Source organism: Tursiops truncatus, chromosome 4, assembly GCF_011762595.2.
Source record: "Tursiops truncatus isolate mTurTru1 chromosome 4, mTurTru1.mat.Y, whole genome shotgun sequence".
In the NCBI taxonomy this organism is placed as follows: Eukaryota; Metazoa; Chordata; class Mammalia; order Artiodactyla; family Delphinidae; genus Tursiops; species Tursiops truncatus.
The window spans coordinates 35,433,232-35,453,203 of NC_047037.1; the positions used below are offsets into that span (position 1 = coordinate 35,433,232).

At 37.3% G+C, this 19,972-nt stretch overlaps 1 protein-coding gene across 3 annotated transcripts in view; it reads left to right on the forward strand.

Annotated features, from left to right (window-relative positions):
- GMPS (guanine monophosphate synthase) overlaps nucleotides 1–19,972 on the forward strand; it is a 114,045-nt gene that overhangs the window by 31,408 nt on the left and 62,665 nt on the right. The gene's annotated exons all lie outside the window — the stretch shown is intronic.

A 19,972-nucleotide genomic window follows, 5' to 3' on the forward strand; every position in this document is an offset into this window, starting at 1 on the left:
ACTAAAAATTTTTAGGGATAAAAGTATAAACTTTTAATGGATGATTAATCAATCCACATAAGTGGATTTAACTTGATAGGTTTTTGGTTTTGAAACAGGATTGGCTCTTACGTTTGAGTGAGTGTTGGCCTTGTTATTGACACCATGGCAGAGCTTGACCATACAGTGCCCCTGAAGGCTGAGGGTAACAGTTGCTTATTGTAATGTTGTCTTTCAGTTTGTGGAGAGAAATGGTAGTTTGAAAAAGGTCACAAATAGGTGATTTATTTTGCTTGTTTTTGTAGAGGTAAAAATGTACATGTAGTGAAGTGCACAGATCTTTAAAGTGTACAATTCGAGTTTTGACAAAACGTAACCCCTACCCCAGTCAAGATACAGAACATTTCCATCCCTCCCAAAGTTCCCTCATGCCATTTGGCAATCAGTTCCTCCACTCCTTCAGCAGCAACCACTGTTTTGATTTCTGTATCTATACATTAGTCTTGTTTGTTTTTGAATTTTATATCAGTGGAATCATACAATGATTTTGGCTTCTTTTACTCACTATAACGTTTTTGAGATTTATCAATGTTGTGGTATCAGTAGTTTGTTCATTTTTATTATTATGTAATATTCCACTGTATGGATATACCAGAATTTGTTTAGCCATTCACATATTAATGGCCATTTGGATTGTTTCCAGTTTTTGTGGACAGTTTTGTGTTTGTGTGGACAGTTTTGTGTTTCCAGTTTTTGTGGGTGTTCATTTCTCTGTATAAACACCTAGGAGTGAAATTGCTGGAACAGAAGATAGCCCCTGATAGATTTTGGTATTCCCCACTTCCTACAGCTTGGAATATATAGGCTGTAATAATAGGTACTTGATGCCTGGAAGAGATAAATCTTGGTATAGTAAAAGAAACTTTTAAAAAGTTGCGTTATAATATTTTATCCTTAAGGATATTTTTAAAGTATTTTGCTCAGCTGTATTTTAATCAAAATAGTATGTGGTTTGTGGACAAACAGGCTACTTTTAGACAGGTATATAAAAACCAGTACAAATGAACCACTACTTTATTTGGTAGTAGCAATTTGAATTTTAAATTAAAAAATAATTTGGCAATAAAGTTGATAAAAATAAATAGAATTTGAAGCATTCTGAATTTAACAAGGTTGAATGTTTTAAAAATGCAACCTTGGATTTGGTGTAGTATTTTCATAGAAAAGCTATTTTCAGGTACTAGATAAGAAAATTTCTACAGGTTTGTCTGTGAGGCATATTATCCTGTCTAGTCTGGTACCTCTTGAGTTCACCAGCCCTAGCTCTCCAGAGGTTATTTAATAGTGCTTCTAAGTGGTTTCTCTTCCCTGATGTCTTTCCTTCATTAGTTACCCCCTTTAAAAAAAGAGGTAAGTAAAAAAAAAAAAAAAAAAAAAAAAAAAAAAAAAAAAAAAAGAGGTAAGTATGCATTATATTTTAATCTCTAAAGCCAAAGATTCAGTATAATGTATATTTTGAAGTCAAGGTCGTAGAGAACTAAACTTAATGGTAGCCATTTTGTACAATTTCCCCTACATTCTTTTTTTTTTTTTTTTTTTGCGGTTACTGGGCCCCTCACTGTTGTGGCCTCTCCCGTTGCGGAGCACAGGTTCCAGACGCGCAGGCCCAGCAGCCATGGCTCACGGGCCCAGCCGCTCCACAGCATGTGGGATCCTCCCGGACCGGGGCGCAAACCCGCGTCCTCTGCATCGGCAGGCGGACTCCCAACCACTGCGCCACCAGGGAAGCCCTCCCCTACATTCTTATATATTTCTGCTATATATGGCCAGGGAAAGCAGAATCATAATTTATTATTGATTCATAACCTGCTGTGGATGCTTTGGTGTTAGACAGCTTTTTAAAAATTTCACTTTAGGTAGTATTAGAAACATTTTCAGAAAGACAAGTGATGCTTACTTCTTGCGCAGGAGTTTGTGGGTGAGCTCGGCTGAGCTTCACTACTCTCATCCTTTGCTTGGATCAATAAGTAGGCTCTTGGTGTTTTCATGATGATGGCAGAAGCACAGGAGACAAGGAACATAGCTTGGTGCTTTGTGACCACCTAGAGGGGTGGGATAGGGAGGGTGGGAGGGAGGGAAACGCAAGAGGGAAGAGATATGGAACATATGTATATGTATAACTGATTCACTTTGTTATAAAGCAGAAACTAACACACCATTGTAAAGCAATTATACTCCAATAAAGATGTAAAAAAAAATGGCTTAAGGCTTGGCACACTGTCACTTCTGCCCTCATTACATTGGCAAAAGCAGGTCTCGTGGTTGAGCTCAGGGTCAAGAGTGATACATTCTGCCTATAATAGGACAAACTGCAAAGTGGCATGACAAAAGGCATGGATGTAAGGAATAGTGAAGAATTAGGGCCAATGTAGTCTGTTACATATGGAAAATTTAAAAACATGCACAAGTAGAGCAAAGAGTATAATGTCTCTGTCACTTACCTCAGTAGTTATAAACATGTGGTCAGTTTTCCTTCACATACACTTACTTAGTGCCTCATAGTAAGTTACATATGTCTGTAAATCGTATCAGTGTTTTCTTAGGTCAGTGTCTCAAGGCAATAGAAATAAAAACAAAAATAAACTAATGGGACCTAGTCAAACTTACAAGCTTTTGCACAGCTAAGGAAACCATACACAAGATGAAAAGACAACCTACAGGATGGGAGAAAATATTTGCAAATGATGCAACTGACAAGGGCTTAATTTCCAAAATATACAAACAGCTCATACAACTCAACAACAACAAAAAACAACCCAATTGAAAAATGGGCAGAAGACCTAAATAGACATTTCTCCAAAGAAGAAATACAGATGGCCAACAGGCACATGAAAAGATGCTTAACATTGCTAATTATGAGAGTAATGCAAATCAAAACTATAGTGAGGTACTACCTCACACCAGTCAGAATGGCCATCATTAAAAAGTTTACAAATAACAAATGCTGGAGAGGGTGTGGAGAAATGGGAACCCTCCTGCACTGTTGGTGGGAATGTAAGTTGGTGCAGCTACTATGGAGGTTCCTCGTAAAACTAAAATAGAATTACCATATGATCCAGCAATCCCACTCCTGGGCGTATTCCAGACAAAACTCTAATTTGAAAAGATACATGTACCCCTATGTTCATAACAGCACTATTTACAGTAACCAAGACATGGAAGCACCCTAAATGTCCATCAACAGATGAATGGATAAAGAAGATGTGGTATATATACACAATGGAATATTACTCAACCATACAAAGAACAAAATAATGCCATCTGCAGCAACGTGGATGCAACTAGAGGTTGTCATACTAAGTGAAGTAAATTAGAAAGAGAAGGAATACCACATGATAACATTTATATGTGGAATCTAAAATATGACACAAAAGAACCTATCTACGAAAAAGAAACAGACTCACAGACATAGAGAACGGACTTGTGGTTGCCAAGGGGGAAGGGAGGGATGAGTGGGAGGTTGGGGTTAGCAGATGTAAGCTATTACATGTAGAATGGATAAACAACAAGGTCCTACTGTATGGCACAGGGAACTATATTCAGTATCCTATGATAAACCATAATGGAAAAGAATATAAAAAAAGAATGTATATATATGTATAACTGAATCACTTTGCTGTACAGCAGAAATTAACAACATTGTAAATCAACTATACTTCAGTTACAAAAAAAGAGTTACATATGTCTTGTCTCTATTTTAGTAGGTTAAGATTGATCAGTTGATTCAGGGTGTTGCCATCTTATTCATCTGTTATCAAATTTCTCATCAGTCTTTAATGATTTTAATAGCCAACACCTAGTTCAGTGCTTCTCACAGATCTGCAATAAAGATCGAGTTTTTTAAAAAAATTTCCAGTCCTACCATGACTGCTATTTTTATAAAATACAATAAACTTTTAGACAAATGAAACTTAAAACCCTAAGGCATAGAAAATAAAAGCCACAAATTTTTATTATAGATTCAAGGAAATAAAATTATTGTCAACTTGTTATATAAGTTTATGAATGCTTATATAAAATTTATGTACCTTTTGTTATTATGAACTGGCAACAGTTTGCATACCAGCACTGATCCTTTTGTGGACCACAGTAGCCTTAGATACATTATTTTATGAGAGATTGCAAAATGATGATATTCTAATTCTATTCTTTCTGGAACTGTTTATAAAGAACTTTCTTTCACTTACTGCGTGGTTACTTACGGCAGAGTTGATACTAGAAAGGCAGAATGCATGCTTGATTCCTTCCCTAACTTTGACCAATTTTGTGCATAATTTTTTCAAGTTTTATTAACTCACTATTATTTTCAACAAAGTGTAGTTCAGGCACATGTTACAGTAGAAAGGGCAAGATGTAGAAAGGAGGTTGGGTTTATGAAGTATAATAGTTGCATCTTGAAAAGTGGACCATGTGCTAAATACTTGTGAAATTGTGACATTCTATGTTTAAACTTTAAAGTTTTTCTTAGGAAAAAATGTATAGACCTAAGCTAAAATTACTTCTTAAAAGTATTTTAGGAAAAGTAATTAAAGGTAAAATTGAGTCTGTTCACAAACTCAGTATATTTAGGAAGAGAAAGCCCTTTGATTATCTTTCATCTCCGCATGAAAAGTATCATCTAAGGTAATCTTTAGTATACTGATAGTATGGGGAGATGAACTGAAGAGAGGCTGTTTAGGTATATAAATCTATAATATTCTTTCTATTTCTCTGTCTCTTTGCAAAGAACCTTTGGTTCTTGTTCATGTGAACAGGCAACACACACTTGAATCACCATCTAAAGAAGTATTTTTTGTTAAAGTAGTAGATCTCAGTCACAGTTGGAATGCAGAGTCAGTCAGGAAAACTAAAGGTCAATATAAAGAAAAAATCTGTGAGGAGTATAACTAAACAGATAAGCATGGACATGGTTCAAAACTTTTCCTTCTAATATTTTAATGGTATGACAACAGTTGTTACTGAATGTTGTTTCTCTGTGTGTGTGTGTGTGTATGTACATTGCCAACTTTTAGAAGTAGGATGGTTTGAGCTAATTAAGAGTGGGTTAGATTTATCTAGAGATAACCTTGATCCTCTGTTGGCTAATGCTCATCATCAAATGGGAAAAGTAGCTATAATAAAACTTTTAAGGATTGAAAAATCATGAGGTAAAGAATAGTGTACTTTGATTTTAGCCAACGGTGCCAAGTTTTCTTAATTATTTAATTTAAAACTGGCTACGTAAGTATAGTTTGTCAGCCAAATAACATTGCTATAACTTTCTGTAAAGACTCTTTTAGAGTCATTGAAATCCAAGGGAAAATATATAATTGATTTCAAAAGGTTTAAAAATTGGAATTAGAAATTGTAACACTGGAATAAATTTTTATTTCCCCTGAAGTTGGAAAATAAAGGTAATAAACAGTTGTGTGTTTATTTTCTTACCCAGTGATCATATGTATCAATAAAACCCATTAGAACTATATTTAGCATTAGAACTATATTTAATTTACCTGAGAAGTTGAAATTCCTCAACCATTTCCACGGTTAGAGTTTGTGTACATGGGGTCTGGCTGTCTTTAAGTGGGTGCTAGTAGTAGTATCTGAATCCAAGCTAAACCGCTTTTTAATTCATTGATTTAGATAGTACAGACTGTTCATTATGGTCAGGAATAGTGCCCACTTGAACTTGAAAGGAGCTGTTGGCACCCTTACACATAAGGGGAGAAGAAGATTTGGAATGACTTTGAAGAATCAAGAGACATATTTGTTTATTCAAAAGAAGATGAAGTTGTAATCAGAACTACTACAAATTGGTTCAGTAAAGGAGAAAAAATAATTAAATTAAAAGCAATATGGAATTCATAGTAGCATGATCCCAGATAGCGTGTAGAAACAAAGCAGGAACATTGAATAACTACTAGCTTGAAATCTCATTAGGGAAAAGTGTTTCCTCGACGTATGAACTCATTAACAAACCAGGAGCAGTAAAAGGCTAAGACAATGCTATATGTCACTAGGGACTTGTATTTCCCAAACCTGTTGAACACTGAAAACTTAAAAAAATAGTAATTTATTGAAGATATTTACTGAAGAGGTCTATAGGTTGCATACTTAGATTAAACAAGATAGAGAAAAATGAATGCAGACGAATTTAGTGATCAGAATTTTTGCTTATAATGCTTAGTATCTACAAATGTATTGAAATTATAAGACAAATGGAACAAAACTTCGTGATCTTAATTTAGGCAACATGAAATAGTCGATGATAAGTAAGTGCTGCTTAAGCAGATGTATGGCATCATTTCCTAAAGGCATTTAATACATTTATTATATAAAATGAACAATTATATAACTGTCACCTGTATTCAGTAATTGCACCTAGAATTTTTTATATATATTTCAGAGACTTAGACTTTTTTAAAACTTATATACTACTTAGGTATAGATAAAACATATCTATATATCTATTTATATGAAATAAATTAGTTTTAGTATTTCTAAACTTTCTTCATGTTTAGCCTGACTCTTCTGAATTACTTTTTTTTTTTTTTTTTTTTTTTTTTTTTTGCGGTACGCGGGCCTCTCACTGCTGTGGCCTCTCCCGTTGCGGAGCATAGGCTCCGGACGCGCAGGCTCAGTGGCCATGGCTCACGGGCCCAGCCGCTCCGCGGCATGTGGGATCTTCCCGGACCGGGGCACGAACCCGTGTCCCCTGCATCGGCAGGCGGACTCTCAACCACTGTACCACCAGGGAAGCCCCTGAATTACTTTTTGACTTGAGTTGTCCAGGTCCTGTTTTTCCACAGATCTCTTATTCCATCAAGAATTTTGATGATTCATTATTCCTTGTGAGTACTCAGTTACTTCTGGGATTTTTTTTCCAGGCCACTGAGAATTCATTCTGGAATTTTTGACGCTAGCACTCCTTTGTTCTTACCAGAAGATGTCAATGTAAGTTTTTCAGGTAATAACCAGAACTCAGTCCTTCTTCAAATAGTTTTTATTTTTATTTTTTTAAATAATTTATTTATTTTTGGCTGCGTTGGGTCTTCGTTGCTGCGCGTGGCTTTCTCTAGTTGAGGTGAGTGGGGGCTACTCTTCGTTGAGGTGCATGGGCTTCTCATTGCGGTGGCTTCTCTTGTTGCAGAGCACCTAGGCCCACCTAGGCACACGGAATTCAGTAGTTGCAGCACACAGGCTCAGTAGTTGTGGCACAAGGGCTTAGTTGTTCCGCGGCATGTGGGACCTTCCTGGACCAGGGATCGAACCTGTGTCCCCTGCATTGGCAGGTGGATTCTTAACCACTGCGCCACCAGGGAAGCCCTTCAAATGTTTTTTAAATGTTTTGCTGACTGAAGTGTTACGGGGTTGCACTTGTCCAGGCATACCACTACGAATAAGGAGCCACTACACTTTCCAGGGATCTTACTCATTCTTACTGTTCATAGAATGCATAGAGAAATGGCGTACTTGGTGAGATACATAAAGCTCCAGCATGGCTATTCTAGATGACTTTCAGCCATGCTCACCTGTATTTCTTTCCCTGAACTCTTGGGGCATCTTTCTCCTCTAAGGGAGATTTCCTGAGAGATTCCGTCCTGAGAGATTCTGGGAATCACTTTCCCTTAAAGGATTTTACGTCAAATTGTACATAACTATGACTATGGCAGTGACAGCTTTGTCATTGGGCTAATGGAAAATTTAAGATATAGCATGATTTCAGAGATTTTGATTTCTTTCAGTTGACATGTTTGAGATTGATTCAGAGAGGACAGCATACTACTCTGTGGGACTGTGGAGAGTTTAAAAGAGCAGTTTAGGCTAAAGAGTAGACAAAGCCTCATAGGACTTGGAAAGTATTTTGGACTTTATTGAACTTTATTCTAAGGGAAAGTCACTATAGGGTTTTAAGCAGGGGTAGGACTTGAATCAGATTTTTTTTTTCTTTCAAGCACACAGTCATGTTAACCAAGTGATCAAAGTCAGTATTACCAGTAGTGGAACAAAGTGACATTGTGTCCTTGCCATTGTATGACATCAGGAGAAGGCAGTGTAAAATCATCACCAATGTAAAATTGTTGCCAAAAAGAAATGTTTATCTAGAGTCTAATCATGAGAAAGGAAACCCATCCTGGTTGTGGGTCATTCTACAAAAAGCTACTCTGAAGTTTTAAAAATGTCAGTGTCATGAAAGACCATAAAAATGTGAAGAGGTGAATAGTTCTAGATTAATGTGTGTGCAAAATGTGTGGTCTTCGATAGGGTTCTGGAATTAAAGGAAAAAAAAATGCCATAAAGGTATTTGTGACATTTGGGAAAATTTGTGTATAGATACTAACAGTGTTAAATTTCTTGGGTGTGAAAAAGGTATTGTAGTTATGCAGGGGAATGTTCCAGTTTGTAGGAGGTCCATGATGAAAAGATGTTTGGGGAGTGAAAAATCTACAATTTACTTTCCAGTTGTTCAGGGGAAAAAGTATATATATATAGGTAGAAATAAACCAAATGTGGCAAAATGTTACTAATTGTTAAATTTAGTTGGAGAATGCTGTTCATTGTACCATACTTTCAACTTTTTGTAGGTTCAAAATTTTTCAAAATAAAAGAGGGTATAACAAGCATATGGTAAGGTCAGGAGCTATAGTCTCTTTGTTTTAATCCTTTAGTTGTAGGCTCAAACTTCATTCAGCATTGTATGTGAGGTCATGGGCTCTTATGAAAAATCTCTGGTGAGGTTGATTCATCTAAAGTACCCGAGATGTTGGATAATGTTGTGAAGAAACTGTACTATTTTTTTAGTTATAGATGTGGTGAGATTAGATAGATAAAAGTCAAATTTCCAGTTGTCTTTTGGTAATGAAAGGATTATTCTGAGTAGTTGAGAATCTCAGATCACTAAAATGGGTGTGGGTGGGTATTTTTTAAATCTTTCTTAACCCTAAAACTTTTAATTTTATTTCAACAATTGAAGGCTTCTAATTTGAAAGGGCTTTTTTTTTTTTTTTTTTGCGGTACCCGGGCCTCTCACTGCCATGGCCTCTCCCGGTTGCCGAGCGCAGGCTCACCGGCCATGGCTCATGGGCCCAGCTGCTCCGCGGCATGTGGGACCCTCCCAGACCAGGGCACGAACCCATGCCCCCTGCACCGGCAGGCGTACTCTCAACCACTGCGCCACCAGGGAAGCCCCAAAAGGGATTTTAAAGGCAATTACACGAATAAGTTTGGTATTGATGAAATTCAATTTCAAAAATCGTTTATATAGTATAATAGTTCTTTTCTTGGAGACATCAACAGAACATTATTTCACTCATGATGGAAACTTTTTAAAGTAATAAAGCTTACCCCTTTTAAGTACCAAAATATTAAAAAGTAAAATAACTTTGAAGGTAGTCTTCCAGAAATATAATGCATATTTAACCACTTTCCTTCTGCAGTGCTAATTATTTTGGGGTTTGAAAAGACTTACATTTTAGTCCTATCCCCAGGCAACTGGCATTTTCTTCATCTGTAAAACAAATACATTATGAATAAGAAAATATGTAAGACACCTGAAATAAAAGGTACAGACTCTTAGTTCCCTTCTTTTGCTTTATTTAAAAAATATTTATTGTAAAATAAGACACATGTAAAGAAAACTACACGCAACAAATGTGTAGTTGAGTGAGTTATAAGTTTTTAACCAATATATTCAAAGGGTTTTTTTCTTTAAAGCCAAATAATATTGTTGAGAGTATGTCTTGGGATTGGTCGTTCTGGGTTTATAGTCTAATTTTGATTCATATTCTTTCATGCCTTGCAGAATTTTAATACCTTTTCGCTTATTTAGAAATAGCACATTCCAGTTTTCATCTGTTGTTTGAGTTTGTCTTTCTGTCTTGCTTGCTTTAGAGATATTATTCTATTCCTTATTTCCTTTTTTACTTTTAGTAACTTTGTATGGAATTTAACTTCTATGCTTATTGATTCTCTTCCATGCAAACTTAATTTCTTGCATTTTACTTTTAAAAAATTTTTATTTTATATTGGAGTATAGTTGATTAACAATGTTCTGTTAGTATCAGGTGTATTTCTTGCATTTTTTTTTTTTTCTTTTCTTTTCTTTTGGCTCCCCACACGGATCTTAGTTATGGGACCAGGGATGGAACCCGTGCCCCCTGCAGTGGAAACATGGAGTCCTAACCACTGGACCTCCAGGGAATTCCTAGTATTTCTTGCATTTTTAGAATACCTTCTAAATTTTCAGATACTTTCTACAAATTGATAGAGCTCCCTCTTCTGTTAAAATCATGGCAGTTTGTTTTCTGAGCATTCCTGGCACTGATTCCTCCCCACACTTTAGTCTGGCCCTTCTGTTTTCCTTATCTTATTTTTTTTTTGAATTTTATTTTATTTATTTTTTTAAACAGCAGGTTCTTATTAGTCATCAGTTTTATACACATCAGTGTATACATGTCAATCCCAATCGCCTAATTCATCACACCCCCACCCATAACCCCCCCACGGCTTTTCCCCCTTGGTGTCCATACATTTGTTCTCTACATCTGTGTCTCAGTTTCTGCCCTGCAAACCAGTTCATCTGTACCATTTTTCTAGGTTCTACATATATGTGTTAATATACAATGTTTGTTTTTCTCTTTCTGACTTACTTCACTCTGTATGACAGTCTCTAGATCCATCCACGTCTCAACAAATGACCCAATTTCAATCCTTTTTATGTCTGAGTAATATTCCATCATATATATGTACCATATCTTCTTTATCCATTCGTCTGTCTATGGGCATTTAGGTTGCTTCCTTGACCTGGCTATTGTAAATAGTGCTGCAATGAACATTGGGGTGCATGTGTCTTTTTGAATTATGGTTTTCTCTGTGTATATGCCCAGTAATGGGATTGCTGGATCATATGGTAATTCTATTTTTAGTTTTTTAAGGACCCTCCATACTGTTCTCGATAGTGGCTGTATCAGTTTACATTCCCACCAACAGTGCAAGAGGGATCCCTTTTCTCTACACCCTCTCCAGCATTTGTTGTTTGTAGATTTTCAGATGAAGCCCATTCTCACTGGTGTGAGGTGATACCTCATTGTTGTTTTGATTTGCATTTCTCTAATAATTAGTGATGTTGAGCAGCTTTTCATGTGCTTCTTGGCCATCTGCACGTCGTCTTTGGAGAAATGTCTGTTTAGGTCTTCTGCCCATTTTTGGATTGGGTTGTTTTTTTTTTAATATTGAGCTGCATGAGCTGTTTATATATTTTGGAGATAAATCCTTTGTCCGTTGATTCATTTGCAAATATTTTCTCCCATTCTGAGGGTTGCCTTTTGGTATTGTTTATGGTTTCCTTTGCTGTGCTAAAGCTTTTAAGTTTCATTAGGTCCCATTTGTTTATTTTTGTTTTTATTTCCATTACTCTAGGAGGTGGATCAAAAAAGATCTTGCTGTGATTTATGTCACAGAGTGTTCTTTCTATGTTTTCCTCTAAGAGTTTTATAGTGTCTGGTCTTACATTTAGGTCTCTAATCCATTTTGAGTTTATTTTTGTGTATGGTGTTAGGGAGTGTTCTAATTTCATTCTTTTACATGTAGCTGTCCAGCACCACTTATTGAAGAGACTGTCTTTTCTACATTGTATATTCTTGCCTCCTTTGTCATAGATTAGTTGACCATAGGTGTGTGGGTTTACCTCTGGGCTTTGTATCTTGTTCCATTGATCTATGTTTCTGTTTTTGTGCCAGTACCATATTGTCTTGATTACTGTAGCTTTATAGTATAGTCTGAAGTCAGAGAGTCTGATTCCTCCAGCTCTGTTTTTTTCCCTCAAGACTGCTTTGGCTATTCGGGGTCTTTTGTGTCTCCATACAAATTTTAAGATTTTTTTGTTCTAGTTCCATAAAAAAATGCCATTGGTAATTTGATAGGGATTGCATTGAATCTGTAGATTGCTTTGGGTAGTATAGTCATTTTCACAATATTGATTCTTCCAATCCAAGAACATGGTATATCTCTCCATCTGTTGATATCATCTTTAATTTCTTTCATCAGTGTCTTACAGCTTTCTGCATACAGGTCTTTTGTCTCGCTAGGTAGTTTTATTCCTAGGTATTTTATTCTTTTTGTTACAGTGGTAAATGGGAGTGTTTCCTTAATTTCTCTTTCAGATTTTTCATCTTTAGTGTATAGGAATGCAAGAGATTTCTGTGCATTAATTTTGTACCCTGCAACTTTACCAAATTCATTGATTAGCTCTAGTCATTTTCTGGTGGCATCTTTAGGATTCTCTATGTATAGTATCATGTCATCTGCAAACAGTGACAGTTTTACTTCTTCTTTTCCAATTTGTATTCCTTTTATTTCTTTTTCTTCTATGATTGCCGTGTCTGGGACTTCCAAAGCTATGTTGAATAATAGCAGTGAGAGTGGACATCCTTGTCTTGTTCCTGATCTTAGTGGAAATGCTTTCAGTTTTTCACCAATAAGAATGATGTTTGCTGTGGGTTTGTCATATTTGGCCTTTATTATGTTGAGGTAGGTTCCCTCTATGCCCACTTTCTGGAGAGTTTTTATCATAAATGGGTGTTGAATTCTGTCAGAAGCTTTTACTGCATCTATTGAGGTGATCATGTGGTTTTTCTTCTTCAATTTGTTAATATGGGGTATCACATTGATCTGTGTATATTGAAGAATCTTTGCTTCCCTGGGATAAATCCCAGTTGATCATGGTGTATGATCCTTTTAATGTGTTGTTGGATTCTGTCTGCTAGTATTTTGTTGAGGATTTTTGCATGTATATTCATCAGTGATACTGGTCTGTAATTTTCTTTTTTTGTAGTATCTTTGTCTCATTTTGGTATCAGGGTGATGGTGGCCTCATAGAATGAGTTTGGGAGTGTTCATTCCTCCGCAGTTTTTTGGAAGAGTTTGAGGAGGATGTGTGTTAGCTCTTCTCTAAATGTTTGATAGAATTCACCTGTGATGCCATCTGGTCCTGGACTTTTGTTTGTTGGAAGATTTTTTTGTTCTTTTTTTTTGCGGTATGTGGGCCTCTCACTGTTGTGGCCTCTCTCGTTGCGGAGCACAGGCTCTGGACGCACAGGCTCAACGGCCATGGCTCACAGGCCCAGCTGCTCCGTAGCATGTGGGATCTTCCCGGACCGGGGCACGAACCCGTGTCCCCTGCATCAGCAGGCGGACTCTCAACCACTGTGCCATCAGGGAAGCCCCTGTTGGAAGATTTTTAATCACAATTTCAATTTCGTTACTTGTGATTGGTCTGTTCATATTTTCTATTTCTTGCTGGTTCTGTCTTGGAAGGTTATACTTTTCTAAGAATTTGTCCATTTCTTCCAGGTTGTCCATTTTATTGGCATAGAGTTGTTTGTAGTAGTCTCTTAGGGTGCTTTGTATTTCTGCGGTGGCTGTTGTAACTTCTCCTTTTTCATTTCTAATTTTATTGATTTGAGTCCTCTCCCTCTTTTTCTTGATGAGTCTGTCTAATGGTTTATCAATTTTGTTTAACTTCTCAAAGAACCAGGTGTTAGTTTTAGTGATCTTTGCTGTTGTTTTCTTTGTTTTTATTTCATTTATTTTTCCCCTGAGCTTTATGATTTCTTTCCTTCTGCTAACTTGGGGTTTTGTTTGTTCTTCTTTCTCTAGTTCCTTTAGCTGTAAGGTTAGATTGTTTATTTGAGATTTTTCTTGTTTCTTGACGTAGGCTTGTATAGCTATAAACTTCCCTCTTAGAACTGCATTTGCTGTATCCCATAGGTTTTGTATTGTCATGTTTTCATTGTCACTTGTCTCAGGTATTTTTTGATTTCCTCTTTAATTTCTTCAGTGATCTCTTGGTTACTTGGTAATGTAGTGTTTAGCCTCCATGTGTTTGTGTTGTTTATGTTTTTTCCCCTGTAATTCATTTCTAATCTCGTAGCGTTGTGGTTAGAAAAGATGCTTGATATTTTTTCAATTTTCTTAAATTTGCTGAGGCTTGATTTGTGACCCAAGCTGTGATCTATCCTGGAGAATGTTCTGTGTGCACTTGAGAAGAAAGTGTAATCTGCTGTTTTTGGATGGAATGTCTTATAAATATTAATTAAATCTATCTGGTTTAGTGTGTCATTTAAAGCTTGGGTTTCCTTATTAATTTTCTGTTTGGATGATCTGTCCATTGGTGTAGGTGAGGTGTTAAAGTCCCCCACTATTATTGTATTACCGTCGATTTCCTCTTTTTCAGCTCTTAGCAGTTGCCTTATGTATTGTGCTCCTATTTTGGGTGCATATATATTTATAATTGTTATATCTTCTGTTATATTGATCCCTTGATCATTATGTAGTGTCTTTCCTTGTTTCTTGTAACATTCTTTATTTTAAAGTCTATTTTATCTGATATGAGTGTTGCTACTCCAGCTTTCTTTTGATTTCCATTTGCATGGAATATCTTTTTCCATTCCATCACTTTCAGTCTGTATGTGTCCCTAGGTCTGAAGAGGGTCTCTTGTAGACAGCATATATATGGATCTTGTTTTTGTATCCATTCAGCAAGCCTGTGTCTTTTGGTTGGAGCACTTAATCCATTCACATTTAAGGTCATTTTCGATACATATGTTCCTATGACCATTTTCTTAAATCGTTTTGGGTTTGTTGTTGTAGGTCCTTTTTTTCTCTTGTGTTTCCCACTTAGAGAAGTTCCTTTAGCATTTGTTGTAGAGCTGGTTTGGTGGTGCTGAATTCTCTTAACTTTTGCTTTTCTGTAAAGCTTTTGATTTCTCCATCGAATCTGAATGAGATCCTTACTGGGTAGAGTAATCTTGGTTGTAGGTTCTTCCCTTTCATCACTTTAAGTATATCATGCCGCTCCCTTCTGGCTTGTAGAGTTTCTGCTGAGAAATTAGCTGTTAACATTATGGGAGTTCCCTTGTATGTTATTTTTCGTTTTTCAATAATTGAAAAGCAGCAATTATTGCTGCTTTCAATAATTTTTCTTTGTCTTTAATTTTTGCCAATTTGATTACTATGTGTCTCAGCATGTTTCTCCTTGGGTTTATCCTGCCTGGGACTTGCTGTGCTTCCTGGACTTGGGTGGCTATTTCTCTTCTTATGTTAGGGGAGTTTTCAACTACAATCTCTTCAAATGTTTTCACGGGTCCTTTCTCTCTGTCTTCTCCTTCTGGGGCCCCTATTACGCGAATGTTGTTGCATTTAATGTTATCCCAGAGGTCTCTTAGGCTGTCTTCATTTCTTTTCATTCTTTTTTCTTTGTTCTGCAGCAGTGAGTTCCACCATTCTGTCTTCCAGGTCACTTATCTGTTCTTCTGCCTCAGTTATTCTGCTATTGATTCCTTTTAGTGTAGTTTTCATTTCAGTTATTGTATTGTTCATCTCTGTCTGTTTGTTCTTTAATTATTCTAGGTCTTTGTTAAACATTTCTTGCATCCTCTCGGTCTTTGCCTCCATTCTTTTTCCGAGGTCCTGTATCATCTTCACTATCATTATTTTGAATTCCTTTTCTGGAAGGTTGCCTATCTCCACTTCATTTAGTTGTTTTTTGGGTTTTTATCTTGTTCCTTCACCTGCTACGTAATCCTCTGCCTTTTCATCTTGTCTATCTTTCTATGAATGTGGTTTTCCTTCCACAGGCTGCAGGATTGTTTTTTTTCTTGCTTCTCCTGTCTGCCCTCTGGTGGATGAGGCTATCTAAGAGGCTTGTTCAGGTTTCCTGTTGGGAGGGACTGGTGGTGGGTAGAGCTGACTGTTGCTCTGGTGGGCAGAGCTCAGTAAAACTATAATCCGTTTGACTGCTGATGGGTAGGGCTGGGTTCCCTCCCTGTTGGTTGTTTGTCCTGAGGCAGCCCGACAGTGGAGCCTACCTGGGCTCTTTGGTGGGGCTAATGGCAGCCTCTGGGAGGGCTCATGCCAAGGAGTACTTTCCAGAACTTCTGCTGCCAGTATCCTTGTCCCCATGGTGAGCCACAGCCACCCCTCACCTCTGCAGGAGACCGTCCAACACTAGCAGTTAGGTCTGGTTCAGTCTCCTATGGGGTCACTGCTCCTTCCCCTGTGTCCCGATGCGCACACTACTTTGTTTGTGCCCTCCAGGAGTGGAATCTCTGTTTCCCCGAGTCCTGTCAAAGTCCTGCAATCAAATCCCACTAGGCTTCAACGTCTGATTCTCTAGGAATTCCTCCTCCCGTTGCTGGACCACCAGGTTGAGAAGACTGACGTGGGGCTCAGAACCTTCATTCCAGTGTGTGGACTTCTGTGCTATAAGTGTTCTCCAGTCTGTGAGTCACCCACCCAGCAGTTATGGGATTTGATTTTGCTGTGATTGTGCCCCTCTACTGTCTCATTGTGGCTTCCCCTTTGTCTTTGGATGTGGGATATCTTTTTTGGTGAGTTCCAGTGTCTTCCTCTCAATGATTGTCCAGCAGCCTATTGTGATTCTGGTGTTCTCACAAGAGGGAGTGAGAGCGAGCGTGTCCTTCTACTCCGCCATCTTGGTTCAGGCTTATCCTACTAATTTTGATTCTCATCCCAGCAGTTGCTCCTTATTGTGAGCCCTGACCCAGAAGGGAGTCCTGGCCTGTCAGTTTCAAAGGTTTAGGGGAATTAAACCCTTAGGTTCTCTTGCTGCCTCTGCTCCATTGGAGTGGCCACACCTCCTCCCAGTGCAGCTGCTGTTCTTAAATTGGCCCCTGTGCCTTTTAGCTACTACCTGTTGGCCATTGTGGAATTCTCTGGTTTTCTTTAATGATTCCTGGTTGCTTCCCACACAGATGCTGTAACACAGGGATTGTGGCTCTGGTAGTTCATTCCCACCAGCTTGTATTTTGGGGTTCTTGGAGGAATAACTTATCATTTAGTTATATGATATATGTCTTGGGTTCTGGTTTTGATATCCGGTGGTCAGTGATATGAGGAGATTCAGGAGGATCCAAAAATGATGCCATTTCCATATTTATAGTATCTGCAAGATTCTTTTGCTTTATTCTTAAATAGGGTGCTGAATATGGTTTAGTTTTTACTTAACATTCTTGCTATAGTAAAAGATATGAACATTACTTACTTTATTATGATGACTTCAGGTCACCTGAGAGGGATAGCCTTCGTCTTTAGTTTTAAATCAATTTTATAAATAGATATAATAGGTTTTTCTGTCTTGTGATGTTGAATTTCATTTGTCTCAACTAATGGTGTGACTAATGAGCTATTTTTCTCTTTAGGGTGCTCTTTCTAATCCCTTGAGGGTTTGGAAGCCTAATGATCAGACTTTACAACTCTGTGTGAAGTAAGAGTAAATAGATGTAAGGTTTTCAGGGAATGGAACTTTTGCTTTTATTACTGGTGACCTTTTTGCTTTTCCCTGACTTGTTGAAGCTTTTGCTGGATAGGCAAGTTGATAGCTGAGGTAGAAAGAAGTGAGGCAAGGATTCAGTGTTTCCTCAGTGATCTCTGATGTCATTTGATTGAACAGCTTTAAAACGTGCTAAGAAAACTATAAAATTTTCTTTTAAAACTAATTTATTTAAGAAAAAAATGGTTGATTTAAAGAAATAGACAGTCCTCACTGTGTGATAGTAAAATGATCGTAAAAATGGACTTGCAAGCTGAAACCATGCAAAGCAATCATATAATCAATGGGAAAATTATGATGGTGTTGTGACGTTTTAAAATTTTTTGTTGAAATATTCTTACTGTTAATTATAAAGAATAGGGAAGTAGTGAAACTACTATTTAGTATCACTTAAAACTTTAGAAACATTGAGAATTGTGCTTTATTTCTTTTTATTTTTTTAATTTAATTTTTTTTTTTTTGCGGTACACGGGCCTCTCACTGTTGTGGCCTCTCCTGATGCGGAGCACAGGCTCCGGACTCGCAGGCTCAGCGGCCATGGCTCACAGGCCTAGCCGCTCCGCGGCATGTGGGATCTTCCCGGACTGGGGCACGAACCTGCGTCCCCTGCATTGGCAGGCGGACTCCCAACCACTGCGCCACCAGGGAAGCCCTATTTCTTTTTAAGCTACTCTTGATAAGTTTTTTACACAGTGCTTCCCTTCACATCTTTTCTATGCTTTGATGGCTTTCAACATTTTATCCTTTGCACTTTGAATGTCATGAAATATCTCCAAGAGTTTCTTTAATTTGAAGTATTTTCTCAGAGTGACTTCCTCTGGGACATTGTTATCCGTTTTATCACAACCACTCATTGATGTTGATAAGTCGCCTTCACTAAGTTCCTCTGACTGCACATCTAGAGGGGCTTATACTGCAGCAGTGTCAACCTTGCCACAGCCAGCTATTTCTTCCATAATTCCATTTACATTGGATTCGAAATTCACTTCCAGCATATCACTTTTAATTTCTTTGGTGCACTTTCATCTTCGTTGATTATCCATATGTGTAAGATGGCATGTGGATTTATCACTGGGCAACAAGAAGGCAGCACAATTGCACTCTTGGCTGTTTGTTGTGCAGTGACTAATCACCAGTAGACTTTGAGAGAAGGGACATGATTGGCTGTTGATCATGATGTTCATCTTATTTATGTGATGATTTGTGAATTGACGAGCAACTTTATGTAATTATTATATGTTAATGTATGTTAACTGAAATTGGAGCCATGATATTGGGGACTGTTCGTAGTTAACTAAACCCTGGTATAAAGCATGGCATGAAATTCTTGCGTATCAGAATCATGCAAAGTGAGAACTCTGCCTGTAATATGAGAAAACAGGTTGTACTTGGATTTGGTGAAAATTTTGAAGGTGATAATGGACCTAAATCTGAGACATTTACACAATAACATAGTGGTCTTTAAAAAGTACTTTATTCTTTACAAAAAATAAATTAAAATACTTTTAGATAAATTCCTTAAAGGGGAATGTGTATGTATATACGTATACTAAGACTAAGGGTAAAGGTCTGAAAGGAGAAAGTTTTAGCATTTCTTGCATTAATATATTCTATAAACTTCTGTTTTCTGTGATCTGATTATTCTACATTGCTTGATATTCTTATGATTAAAACCTTCATTTTGTGATCTGAGGAATTCTTTCTGGCCTATGGTTGAGTTCCTCTCACAAATCCTCCTCTGTAGATGCCTGTGATTGTTGCTTTTTCATTACTGCAGTGAAGAAGTGTTAGTGGTGTTGTGAAGTCTGCATTTCTTTTTATTTACTTTTTAAAAAAATATTTATGTATTTATTTATTTGGCTACGCCAGGTTTTAGTTGTGGCACATGGGATTTTTGTTGTGGTGTGAGGAATCTTTAGTTGCAGCACGTGGGATATTTTGTTTGCGGCATGCAGGCTTTTAGTTGTGGTAGGCGGTATCTAGTTCCCTGACCAGGGATGGAACCTGGGCCCCCTGCATTGGGAGCGTGGAGTCTTAACCTCTGGAGCACCAGGGAAGTCACAGTCTGCATGTATTTATTCACTTAAATGGAGAGGGAAGAGGTATGAAAGTGTTACACAGATGCCTAAGGGGCTGGCTTAAGATTTTTTTTAGTGTGCAAATTTTACAACTGGAGGGGGAAAAACTACAAAAATATGTGTATTGTAAATATTTGAACATACTGAAGAGCATAAAGAAAAATTTTAAATCACCTACTATAATTCCATTAGTACTCAGATACTGCCTCTGTTAATATTTTGGTGTGTATCTGTCTATACATTCTTTTTCATACATGTACATACATTGCACTTTTACACAAAATGTTTTAAAATGGGATCATATTGTATATGCTTCCTCCAAGTGGATTTACAGGGTACATACACATTTTAAAGCTTTTTCTTATGTAAAATAAACAAAAACAGAATCGAGACTAAAGTGAACACAATATATGTATCACCCAACTTCAGTGGTTGACCTATAGTCAATCTTGTTTCATCCATACCCACCTGCCCTTGCATTATTTTGAAGCCAGTTCCAGGTAAATATTTTAGCACACTCCAGATA